General features: G+C 43.2%; 1 pseudogene; it reads left to right on the top strand.

Annotated features, from left to right (window-relative positions):
• The first annotated feature begins 380 nt into the window (after positions 1–380).
• On the top strand, positions 381–12,986 carry LOC111814689 (annotated as a pseudogene).
• Positions 12,987–13,640: the final 654 nt, after the last annotated feature.

Below are 13,640 nucleotides of genomic sequence, written 5' to 3'. Positions count from 1 at the left end.
AGAGACAGAGACAGAGAGACAGAGATGGAAAGAGAAGCAGAGAAAATTTTAGAGATGTGCCCACCCCTTTTTTCTGAAGAGAAAAGGATCCATGGGAAGGAAGTGGCTGGTGCTTACTGGTGACCTTCTCGTTAATCTGTCTTTTGAGTGAGAATGTTGGAAGGAAATCAGGATCAAAGGTTTCTGCATGTGATTCTGAGAGATGGAGAAAGAGGGCAGGCATGTACAAGGAGGAAAAGAGGAAGGGAAGAATAAGAAGAGAAAATCAGGAAGGGGAAGGAAAGAGCAGAGAAGGACTGGAAAAGGAGAAAGAGCAAAGGTTGATAGCATGGTGGTGAGAAGGGCAAGAAAAGAGAGGCAGAGAGGAGGAGGGAACAGACATGGAAGAGGTGAGGAAAGGAGGGCAGGGGAGGAGCAGAAGAAAAGAGGAGCCAGGAGAGACAGAGAGATGGACTGCAGTGACAAACAAAGGAGGGTGGAAGTGGAGACCTTCTGTCCCTTCCATCTTGAACCTGGCTGTGGCACCTCAGCCTCCAAGCTTCTCTTGGGCTGGCCACCTGCTCCACTGGTTGCATCTGTAGCAACAAAAAGGTCCATTTGTCCCATGGAGCAAGAAGACAGAATGAGGTCAACTTGGACTCCACAGCCAGAAGCTGAGCTTGCACAAAGTCACCTCCTGCCTGGCTTCTGGTGAGGGGAAGAACCAGGCTTTGCAGAGCATGAATTACCTCACCTTCCCCGCTGATGACCCTGGGACAGGCTCTACCACAGCCTGGGTCGCCAGCCCAGGAAGTAACCCAGAAAGTGGATATGAAGTAGGACTGTGTCATAGAACTGGACAGTGCTGTGTTTGTATTTTGATCCATCGTTTCACAGTAGCTCTGTCCCTATGATTTTAAGCCTCAATTTTCTCACCTGTGAAATGGGCCTAATAAAAAATAAATCTAATGGCTGGTGAGGGGATTAATAACGTCAAGTGTCTGGTACATAGAAGACACTTGACTCTAAGAAAAAGACCCACTTGGACCCTGACTGACCACTTCTCCCAGGCATTCAAGGTATATTTGCTTGCATTTCTATAGAGATTGACATAATCTTTTTGGACAGAAGAAAATAAAATTGCACAATGTGAGGTGTCATTTCAGTCATAAAATGAACCTGGACTTCCAGTATAGATCCCCTGATCCCCATACCCTCCTCAGCACAAGAGGCTGGACTCACAGACAGGACCACTGAATGTAAGTGGATTTCCTCAGGAGCTCTGAGATTCAAATGAGTGGCTGCTCCTCTTTCAAGGAATGTTTCAGTTTAGTGTTTAAATAATGTGGCTTTCATTCCAGCCATTGTTTGGGTTTGCAGAAATGTCCAAGTATTTGGGCAACAATGAGGTAAAAATGCATGCCTTACTGTCTCCACCCAACTGGTATATTCTGTAGCTTCTAAGAGGTCCAGGGACTTGGGTGTATATAGCTGTCCTTCAGTGTCCACAGAATACTGGGACCCTCCAACCCCTCAACAGATACCAAAATCTGAGGATGCTCAAATCCCTAAACATACAATAGAATATATTTATATGGAACTTACATACATCCTCCTGCAGACTTTAAATAATCTCTACCATGACTTATAACATAACATAAGTGCTATGCAAATAGTTGCTATGCTGCATTGTCCTGCATTGTCTGGGAGTGATGACAAGAGAAACAGTCACTTTCAGAACAGATGCAATTTCTCTTTCCAAATGGTTTCCATCAAAGATTGGTTGAAACCATACATGCATCTAAGGGCCAACTGTATACTCAGGAGGATACAACAGGGCAAAGAGGCAGGAAGGGTCTGGGCTGATGGAGGAATCCTCTCACTGACCACTCTGTCCTGCAGCCAGGGCTGGGCCACCACAGAACGCCTGCTCACTCAGAGGTCTGGCATGGAAGGGGAATAGGTAAACAGACAATTCTGAGATTCCAAAGAGAGGAGCCTGAGAAAAATACCCAGCCATGCTTGGAGAAGGGTAATGAAGCCTCAAGAAAGAGACGGAACTCCAGAGAGGCCCAGAATAACAAGTAGAACAAGAGGCGCACACCGGTGCTCCCAGGAGGAGGGGGATGGTGAAGATGCAGCTCAGGTCCCAGAAAAACTGGAGCATGTTGGAGCAGTACAGGGCGGCTGAGAAATGCTGAGCCAGGACCAGTGACCAGGTCCAGCAGGGAAGGGCTTCAAATGCCCTGCTGAAGCATTTGGAGATCATCTTGTGGGCAGTGGGGAGCCATAGCAAGTTGCTGGAGCAAGATGAGCACAAGTAGATTTACAGTTAGGAAGATGACTTTGGAGGTTTTGATGGGGTGAGCCTAAAGGTAGGAAGGCTAAAAAAGAAAGGGGATACAGCAGGGGTGACCAAGGAGACAGAGCAGAGACCACAGATTCCAGAAAGCCGGGTTGGTGCAGAAACAGAGACTCAACACAGCTGCGCCCTTCCCCCACACAGCCTAATTTGCATAAGCTAGGTCTCTGCAAAGTCCCACCCTTCCAACTGATGGGTGGTTAATTAAGTTCATTCACCGGACAGCAAACATTTAGAGATGCTGACTCCACTGGGAGCTGAGAGGGAGAAGGAGAAAGAACAGATTCCTGCCCAAGAAGCCATGAGCCACCAGGAAATCTTGCTTTTAAAAAGGATTTTATGCCCCAGCAAAGCAGATGGTAGCCCTCCCTTCACCCCTTTCCAGATCCCAAGTTCCCTGGCTCAGAAAAGACACATCACTGCCACTGATCCCAGGCAAGAAGAGCCAGGACTTACCGGCAGTTTACTGTATGCCGGGCGTGGTGCCAAGGGCTTGTCACCCACTGCAGCGGGGCCTCGGTTCACGAACTAAATTCACACCATGATTCAAGAAAAGATTTTCACGTTCATGTTCGTGTGGGCCAGATGGCCGCAGTCCTGTTCATTTCTCCATGCACAGTTCACAAAAACAAAATTATGACAAAAAAAAAAAAAAAAAAAAAAAAAAAACCACTTCTGTTTGCAAACCAAGTAGTTCATAAACAAAAGCATCAGTGAATCGTGTATCTTATCCTAGGATGGAATTCTGGGTTTGGTAAGCTTCCATAAAGGTCAGAGTGCAAAAATTTTAGATTTGAGGGCTATCTAGTCTCCAGTACAGCTACTCAAATTTATCCCTTCATCTGAAAAAAGCCACAGATAAAGCATAAAGGATTGGAAATGGCTGTGCCATGTCCCGTGAAAATTTAACTTACAAAAAAAGTGGTGGGCCTGCTGACTATACCTTGTCAACCCTTGATGGAGTTCTCAGGATTCTACACCTGCTATAAATGAGGAGACTGAATATGTCAGTCCAGTCAGGAAGAGCTGGCCTCTCAAGCAGGCAGCTGACAAGGGTCTACTTAGGGGCTATATGCAAGTGTCAGGGGAAGGAGATTAGTGTGTGGTTCTGACCTACTCTAGGGATAGTGCTGTGGTTTGGATCTCAGTTGCCCCCAAAGGTCCATGTACTAAGACCTGGGTCACTGGCCTGAGGCACTGCTGGGAACTGATGGGATCTAAGAGAGGTGAGGTCCCTTGGAAGGAGCTTAGGTCATTGGGGGTGCCCTTGAAGGGGATATTGAGACCCACACCCTGGCTTCAGAGCTGCCATGAGGTGAGCCACTTGTCTCCACCTGGTGCTGCCTGCTGGGGCCCAAAGTGATGGCACCAAGCATCCAGGTACTGAAACCTCTGAGATCAGGGAGCAAAATAAATCTTTCCAGCTGGGCATAGTGGTGCGCACTTGTAACCTGAGCACACTGCAGGGCTGTGGCAGTTGGTTCACAAGTCTGATCCCAGCTGGGTAACCTAGCGAGACCTTCCTCAAACAAACAAATTAAAAAGCTGGACTGCATGAGTCAGCACAATGTCCCTGGTTTCAATTCCCAAGGTCAATACATAAATAAACTTTCCCTCCTTATGAACTTACTATCTCAAGCATTTTATCACAGTGATAGAAAGGTGACTACCACAAACGGCATGCATGAAGAGTCCGAAGCCCTGGACTCTAGGACCAGAAGGAGGACTGGTTACACAGCCTAAGAATCCTACAGTGGGAAGAGAGGAACAATGAAGAGGAAGGGTCCCCTTGGTGGAGCTGGAAGACTGGGTGGGGAGGGGTGTGTCCCCACCTGCCCCCTCCCACATTGAACCTCCTGCTATTCTTTACTTCTGCCCCAGCAGAAGGCCAGAGGCCAAGGGAACCCTCTGAGGGAGGCAGAGGAGGCTGCGCTGGTAAAGGAAACCATTCCACTTCTGAAGCTCAGACAGTTTCAGCTGCCGCAAGTCATGCTGGGAATGAGCAGCAGTGCCATGTTTTTAAGTCACTTCTCGTTTGACTTAAAAATCAGTCACCAGGTTCTCTTTACAGAGAGACTTACAAGAGGCGATGGGCCAAATGACAGGCACACTACAGGAGAGGTGAAGCCAGCTCATGATGAATGGGAGCTGTCCTCTCACAAAAATATCCTAAATAAGGCCTTGGGATACCCAAGACTTCAGAGTCTGACCCGTCTGCTTCAAATTCTAGCTCAGCTAATGTGGCCTTGGGGGGCCATTGCACTTCTCTGAACCTCAGTTTCCTTTTCTGTAAAACTGAGGCAGGGCTCCGTCTTTATTGAGAGTTCCTCCAGGTAGACGAAGACCTCCAGTTCTGACCATTGGTGCTTATGTTAAAAAGGGCCTCAGGGCCCTCATCTCAGCCCAGCTAAACCTCAGATTCCATGAGTGGGAGCTGTTAAGGGCCCGGATATGATTTCGCTGTACCTCATGTGGGTCTCATGAAAACTCCATAAGGCATGCAGGGCAGGCCTGAAGCCGGCAGGCGCGTCGTTCATGGGGCAGCCCCTCTGAGCTGCTCTGCTGCTTCGAGTCAGCTCATTAAATCATCACAGTAATCACTGAGACAGGGTTACTTTTGTTTCCATTTTATAGATGAAGGAACTGAGAATGAATGAATAACTGAGACACCTGATTAAATGGGGGCGGGGGCAGAGGGAGAGGTAACCGTTGGCCCAGAGGTGGGGATGGGCAGCTCCTTTCCTTCTCTGCACCAGGAGGGAGAGGGGAGGGGGCAGGGCAGGCACAGCAGGGGCGGAGCTGTGTACAGCCAGGAGAAAAAGCCCAGAGGCCTCCTGGGGAAAGTTTAAGGGCTGAAGGCTAAAGGCCATGTTCCCTGAAGGACCTGCACCGAGAGGCCACCCAGGAAGGCCTGGCAAAGTCATCTGAGCCAGCCCTCAGGAGAGAAGCAGTTTCCACCAAGCTGGGAACCTCAGCGGGACCCTGTGGAATCAGCCAGGTGTGGGATTCATAGTGAGAGGCCGCCTGCATTCAAACGGAGCTCCACGCCCCACCTGGCTCTAATTGAAGCCATGGGATCTTTTTTCACGGTGAATGGCCCTAAAAACTGACTCTCTAAAAGAGGGACACATGTGCCCTGCGATATCTAGGATTCTTTCCTTGCCATCATTGTGCAGAAGTACCTAGACATGCATTTTTTTTAAGCCTAATAAATCATAAACCTTTTTGGAATCCCAGTCCAGAACAGATGCAATGCATATGGTCAGTAGACTTGGAGTTGCAAATAAATATGTTTGGAAACCAAATATTTGAAAAGCAATTCTTTTACTCAGTCTTTTTCTTTCTTGCTTGCTTGCTTTTTTAAAAGTGTTGCTGCCAAAATCAGTCCAGGGATTTTGAGTTCTCTTAAGCTATTGCCACAGTTTTATACTCTCTGAGCCAGAAGCAAGATATAATGCCTCAGGCGAGGAGTACGGTGAGGTTTCAACTTGCATGCCAGACCCCATTACTGGTCATGGCTTTCTGGAGGTTGTGCTAAGAAGGGATCTAGGCTCAGTTGGAAAGATCGCCATGATTGATTAGCAACGTCTGCCCTGGGCTAGTGGTAGGCAATAGAGGCATACATTCCACATAATTACCATCCCTGTCCTAGGGGATTTAGGGCCAGCTAAACTTGGGCTACATCCTTTTCTAACAAGACTGTGCTTTATTTTGAATGGTGTATGTCTTAGTTACTTTTCCCATTGCTGAGACAAAATACCCAACACCTACAAGTTAAGGGAAGAAAGGTCATATAGCTCACAGTTTTTAGAGGTTTCAGTCCTAGTCTGCTGGCTCAAAAACAAGACAGCATGGCAGAAGGCATTGCAGAGGAGAACCTGACCATGGCCTGGAAGGGTGGGCCAAAGGCAGCCAAGCAGTAGCAAACAGCTGCCGATGCCTTCTTTCTGTTCTTGCATCTTCTTCCATCCAGGGCATAAGATGATTGATTGGTGCCACCCACTTTTGGGGTGGGGCACCACTAATCACAGCATCATACACTTCACCCCAGCATCACACCCTTAATTCCAGCATCACACACACCCTAGATCCAGCCTCCTCTGGCAAGTTCCTCCCCTGACCATGTGAGGCTTTGGGGTGACATCTAGGTATAAGCTGTAACAGAGCACAATGGAAAGTGTTCTAGGGTACAAAGAACTGTGGACTTTGCAGAATTTAAATGGGATGCCCCAAAATACCTAAAAGTCCTCTTGTTAATTCAGCTCTCTTATGGAAAGTAAGAGTTCTGTAATCATGGAAAGCATTCTGGGCCCCAGAGGTAGCATTTACCACCAGCATTTAGTTTTGCTAGTCCTGCAGAAAAGGACCTTGCTTTTGTTTATTGCTTTCTCTTAAATGTAACTGGCAAGTGTGTGGGACACAAAGAGGATGAGATATATCATAGTTATATGAGAATCATTCCTTTTTTTTTTCTATTTCATGCAAGTGCTCATTTATGCCATTTTTTACTCTGAGCTCAGCCCAGAGTTGGATCTTCAGGTACAGATACCAAAAAAAAAAAAAAAAAAAAAAAAAAAAAAAAAAAAAAAAAAAAAAAAAAAAAATTGAGGGCCGGCCAAATAGCTCAGCAGATTAAAGTGCTTGCAAGCAAGCTCAGGGGCTGGGAATTCAATCCCCCAGCCTGCTGTGCTGGCTCCGCCCCCGGGGCGCCCTCAGACAGCAACTGAGACTGGGCATGGGAGTGCCTTCCTGTAATCCCAGCTCTTGGGAGGCTGTAAAGGAGAATCACTAGGAGTCAGATCTGGTAGTGAGAGCCTGAATACCTTGTAGACCCTGCCCTAAAATACAAAAAAAAAATTAAAAATTGAGAAACCACCAGCCTGGTAAGGGAGACAGACACATAAGTTAATAACTGCAGAACAGAACAAAAAAGATAACAGTAAAAGTAGGTCATGAGACATAAAGGACACATCAGGGAGAGCTGAGGGGTTGGAGTGCCCGGAGAGCATTCACAGAAGCTTCTCATGGTCCTAGGTCTTGATGGATGGATAAAAGTTTTAAAACAAAGAGTTGGATGTGTTATGTTTTTTATTATCCTGTGGGGCCCTCTCTGACCCAGTCTTTAGAGGTAGCATTTGAGCCCTTTGAGGCTGGTATGATTTAAAGGGGCCAAACCTCTCTGGCCCCAGTCCAAAGCATGTCAGCTGAGGACATTTTGTGAGGAGCTCATGCATAGAAGAGCTTCATCCCAGTGGCTCTGTAGTGAGCATCCAATCCCTCCACAACCTGTCGCAGAGGACATTCTCCTCAGTGTCTCCCTGCCCAGCCCAGGGACACATGTAACCTGTTTTTACAGCTTTTTTACAGAGCTGAGCTGGGGAGAAACAGCAGCGTGATCCATTTTTCTTTCCTGTTCTTCAACATGTGCAGACAAAAAGCTGGCTCAGCAGATTGTCTGCCTGGAGGATTTTGGAAGAAAGGCAAGTTCAGAGCCTCATCATCGAAAAGACCTGCTCTCTTCCAATGTCGTCATAAAAAATAGCAATGATAATAGCTACAATGAACTGCACACTCACTCTGTGCAGGCCCTGGCCAGGCACCTGTGCTTTTTTATATCAGCCTCCCCAGGATCCTGGGACGCTGCTATTGCTATTTTCCTATGTGGAGCTTAAACCTAGCTTACATGGGTGGATGGGAAAGAGCCAGAAAAGAGACCTGTGTTCTCAGATTCCCAGACTGACTCCTTACCTTCCACCTCATCTGCTTGACATTGATTTCTTCATTATGTATTTTTTCACCCTTCAGAAATGTTAGAGGTAACTAGTGGAAGTATAAAGAGAAAAGAAGAGGGAAGGAAGGACAAAAGGAAGGAGAGGATAAATACAACCAACCAAGGTTGTGAGAGCCAAGAAACTCTAGGAGAGCTAAAAGTTTTTCCGCGGATTTAGGTCGGCCAGGTCATCCAGCTTCTGTCCATGCTAACCAGGCCTACGTCATCACCCCCAAATCCTTCTGCTCACTCTACCACGTGCTGGAAAGCTTGTGTTACAATGCCCCACCCTGGTTTAGGGTTTGCCTTTTTCACCTTTCGGTTGTCCATTGTGGCGTCATTCTTGGAGTTCTGTTATGAGATGCACACATGTAGAATTCGGTGTCTCCACTTCTGCCAACACGGCGTGACTGCATTTGCGTGGCAATTGCATGCACTGTGTTTTCACTCAAAAACCTCTCTGAATTTTTATATTTAAGATATGGCCCTTGTAAAAACACGTAGGCTTGCTCTCAGTGTTTTTATCCCTGTCTTGGCAATCATAATCTTTCAAGCAGGAATATTTAGTTCATTCACTCATAATATAATTACCCATTTACAGGGAAATGGTTACACTACCCTGCCCTGTGGTTGGCTCTCCTTTAATCCTATTTGTTCTCTGTTCCTCTTTCTCGACCTTTTTACTTAAATATTTTTATTATTTAAATTTTACCCTCTATTATCTAAGTTTACATTTTTGTACTATTAGGAAATTTCTTTGCAATTATAGTGACATCCTGACTTATCAAAGACTAATACAAGTCCACATTGTTAACCTTTTATGGATGATCAAATTAAAACATTTTAAATTTAATTTATCTAAATTGAATCTAATTTAATTTACTTCCTGAATTTATTTGACATCGCTGTCAAATGTTTTGATTCTACATATATTTAAACCCCACAAAGTACCATTACTATTATTATTATTGTGTATAGTCAAACTTTATCTGAATTTGTCTCCTTATGTATTTATCCTCTATTGCTTCTCAACTCTTCTGCATTTCTGTTCATCTTTCAGGGTGATATTTTTTTTTTTCCAAAGAAACCGCTTTTAGAATTTTTTCTTTTGTATGTAGTACAGGATTTACAGGGTCTAGCAGGTCTCACTATGTAGATTGGACTCCTGGTACTTCTCCTGTTTTCAGCCTCCCAAGCTCTGCGATTACAGGCGCACACCACCACACCCAGTCTCAATCACCGTGGGGCCAGCATGGCACACTGAGGAGCGAACCCAGGCTGCTGCTCTACCTAAGCAGGCGCTTTAGTCCACTGAGCTATCTAGCCGGCCCCCTGTAGGATATCTAATTCAAGGCTTCTGATAGCAAATTCTCTGTCATGTTTGTCTGGAAATGTATTTAGACTGTGTGTGTGTGTGTGTGTGTGTGTGTGTGTGTGTGTGTGTGTGTGTTTTACCAGGGATTGAACCAAGGCCTCTGCACTGAGTTTTTGGATTTGGTCTTTGAATTTTGAGGGCCTGACTCTTTTTTTTAATGTATTTAGTACAAAGTCTACAGGGTCTCACTACACAGATCAGACTTGTAGTGATCCTCCTGTAATCAGCCCTCTAAGCACTGGGATTACAGGCACGCACCACCACGCTCCATCTGCTGACATTTTTATAATTCTTTGTATGTTCTAGATAGAAATCCTTTGTCTGAGGGCCAGTGGGAAAATTTTTTTTCCCAATTTGTGGGTTTTCTTTTGACTCAGTTGTTTATTTCTTCTGATGGGCAGAAACCTTTCAAAAATATGAGATTCCAGTTGTTGATTCTTTGATGTATTTCCCGCGCAGTCTGGTTTTCGTTCATGAACTCTCTTCTTACCCGTGTAAGAGTAAGAGTTCTACCTTTAAGAGTTCTACCTACATTTTCCTCCAGAAGATTTAGTGTTTCTGTCATAATGTTTATTTTTTTCCATAATTTTATTGAGAAACAAAGAGCAATGAAACAGCTTCAAACCAAATTGGTGGAACAGTTTCAATAATTAACACATTGCATGCATTCTTCCTAGTGGTTATTTGCTGTACAAGATGTGGACTTGGTGTCCTACTTACAAACACCATTAGAACAAATCTGTCTATTCATTAAGAGAATGTAACTATGTATCTATCCTAACCACTTCGAATACACAGATACAAAATGGACATTCATTTATGTATCCCCTTTTTTGTTTAGTTCTGTGATTTTAATATTATAGGTGTGTTAACTCAGCAAAATATTCTAAAAGAGTCCAGTAGTCCATAATGGTATTGGGTCTTCCGCTTGACTGGCAATGTCAGAAATTGTTGACCTGAGTCTCCTACAGCTCAATATAACAGCATGGCTTTACTTCTTATACTTCGTTTTTATACTTTTCTGCTGGATGGTTAAGACCAAGGTAAAGTAAGACCTATGCAACAAGAGTTGTAGCTTTTGGGTCTGATAAGGTCAGTGAAATCCCCTCAGGATTTATCCTGAGATCCTGTACCTCAGATTGTAGAACCTTTGTCAGTGTCAGCCATGTGGATGAGTCACAGCCATTACTTGGCCAATGTGCTCTCTATGAAAGCCTGAGAGAATGTTTTCTCTCCATGGGACTCTCCTTAGGCACACTCTACATCCTCGATCACTTTCCTCTGTGGCCTCATAATCTCCTTGATCAGAAAATTTGGGACACTTGTCATAATGTTTAAATCTTTGATCCATTTTGACTATAACTTAGTGCATGGTGATAGACATGGGTCTAATTTTAGTCTTCAGCACATGGAAAGCCAGTTTTTCCAGCACCATTAATTAAAGAGGCTACCTTTTCCAGTGACCACGTTTGGCACCTTTATCAAAGATAAGGTGGCTCAGTGTGTTTAATTGTGTCTATATCTTCTAATCTGTTCCACAGATTCTCAGATCTGTTTAAATTGCAAGTACTGTGATGATTTTATCAAAGTAGATTTGTGGTAGGAATGTAGACCAATATAACCACCATGAAAATCAGTGTGGAGATTCCTCAAAAAACTAGTATTAGGGGTCTCATACCACCCAGATAGTTCCTGTCTGGATATTTTTCTGGATGAACTGAAAGCACTATATCACATTGATATAGGTGCACATGTTTATAGCAGTACAATTTGTCATAGCTAAATCTTGGGTACAACTCAGTTACCCATTGACTGAGAAATAGATTTAAAAAAAAAAAAAAGATATGGAATTTGTATTCAACAGAATATTTCATTTATTTATTTATTTATTTATTTATTTATTTATTTTTCCTACCTGAGGTTTATTTATACAAAGAACACAGGCGGACACCAGTCCCCCACAGGTAGGTACCCCAGGGGTCACACCAGTCCTTCTGTCTTTACACCAGCAGATAAGAGGCTTTTACTGTGGACCCTTCATGGAGGCCTGGGTACCTTTTGGAGCCTGGGCTGGAGCAGAAGCTGGAGCCTGGGCCTTGGCTGGAGCCTGGGCCTTTGGCCAGCAAAGCCTGCAACCCTTGGCAATGTGGGCACAGATATGCTTCCCAAGCTTGGGGTGGGCAATATAGGCAAGTCGAGCAAGCCTGCGGTTTACTCCCTTTGGAATGATCTTAGGCTTGACCTCCTTGGGCTTGCTGAGGGCCTTGGTAGCCTCAGCATGTGCACTCATGGCCTTGGCATTGTTTGCTTGCATCTTCTTGAAGCCCTTCTTGTTGCATCCCCTTAAAGCCTTTCTTCTTTTCTTTGCTTCTTGGCAAATCACATGTTCCTAAGGAACTTGGGATCTACCCACTTCAGAGATTCATATCTTTGTGACAATGGTTTCTTTTTTTTTTTTTTTCTCTTTTTTTATTAACTTTATTGAAAATCAATAATTACAAAACATATTAAAAATATACACAAATATCAAAATGTGAAAGATATAAGATGGAGACAGTGAATTTTAGAGAAATATTTCTGAAATAAATACGTAGCATGAGATTAACAACAGATTGCACATTGTAAATAAATTATTTACAAACTTAAATGAATATAACATTAAAAATTGTCCAAAATAAAAATGAAGAAGAAAGAATTTACAGATCAGTCATATAATAGTTCACTCTGTGTCAAAATCAAGAAACTTATATTCACGTAATTAGAATTCTCAAAGTAGAAAGGGGTAGGCAATGAATAATTAAAGATTTAAAATTTCTGAACTAAGTTGAACTTATAACAACACATTTCCAAGAAAAATAAACCTTTTGCACAAGAAATTTGAATAAAATCATACCAAGATATGCAAAAATAAAATTGTCCAAAACTTATTATAAAGAAAAAATCATTAAAGCATATACATAAAAAAATTAGCTATAGAAGAAAAAAAAATCATTAAAGCATATACATAAAAAAATTAGCTATAGAAGAACAAAATTAAATAACATCTTATTCCACAGTAGAAAGAAAAAAAAAAAAGATCAAGTGTGTAAGAAACTAGACTAATTGGGGCTGGGGAGATGACTCTTTACAGGTACATGGATGCAACTAGAGACCATACTCATAAGTGAAATAAATCAGACCTACTCATGCAAACATCATATTGTCTCTCTAGTATAAGAATCTGAAGGAATAAATAAAATCTGAAAGGTACAATAGAGACTATGGAAGAGAAAGAAACTAAAGGAGAGGCAGGTCTTCTGGGGAGCCTGCGACCACCACCTTCAGTGCCCAGAAGAGGACTCCAAGGATGCATCCTGCTGCAACAGCTAAGGAAGTCCTTCGAGTCCAGCTGTTCCCAGCAATGGATAAAATATTTTGATAAAAGGAGATACTACTTAAAACTCAAGGAAAAATTTGAAACAGGACAATTCTAGCCTTCAAAATCACTTGCAAATTCCTAGGCTGTTATTGAACTTTTCATGAAGGTTGAAATTATTTTTCTGGACATTCAAAAATGCTATATAGGTTCTGGGACAGTATTTGAATCATTGTGCATATGGATGGTTCTTCTCTATGTACAATAGCTAAGAAGTAAAATGATCAAGTACTGGAAGATCCCATCATTCAGACTAAGAAGAACGGAAATGAATGGTATTAATTTAAAAAACAAAGAAAGAAAAGAAAAGAAACTGTTCAAAGGGAAGGAAAAATTGAGATGTGGGAAAGGAGAAGAAAGAAGAAAGGGAAAAAGAAATGTCTAGGTATATACATAGGACAGCTTCAATAATTGTCCTGCTGATTTCTGCTGGTCTATTGAAAAGAACACTTCATTTGTTCTCTCTTTCTCATTTTTAATACTTTATATAATTTTTGGCCAATTTTGCATGCTTGTATCTGGCTATCTGAACAACTCATTTGAAGACAACAATATGCAATAGAACAACCATTGTTGAATACCTGTTGCTTTGGTTGGTGAACTTCAGTATTATTATTTTTTTTCTGTATTTTAGGAAAGGGTCTACAGGATGTTCAGGGTCTCACTACTAGATCAGACTCATAGTGATTAGCCTGTCTACAGCCTCCCAAGAGCTGGGATTACTGGCCACCATGCCCAG

Source organism: Octodon degus, unplaced genomic scaffold (assembly GCF_000260255.1).
Source record: "Octodon degus isolate 3935 unplaced genomic scaffold, OctDeg1.0 scaffold00425, whole genome shotgun sequence".
NCBI lineage: Eukaryota > Metazoa > Chordata > Mammalia > Rodentia > Octodontidae > Octodon > Octodon degus.
This window is presented reverse-complemented; position numbering and strand designations above follow the sequence as displayed.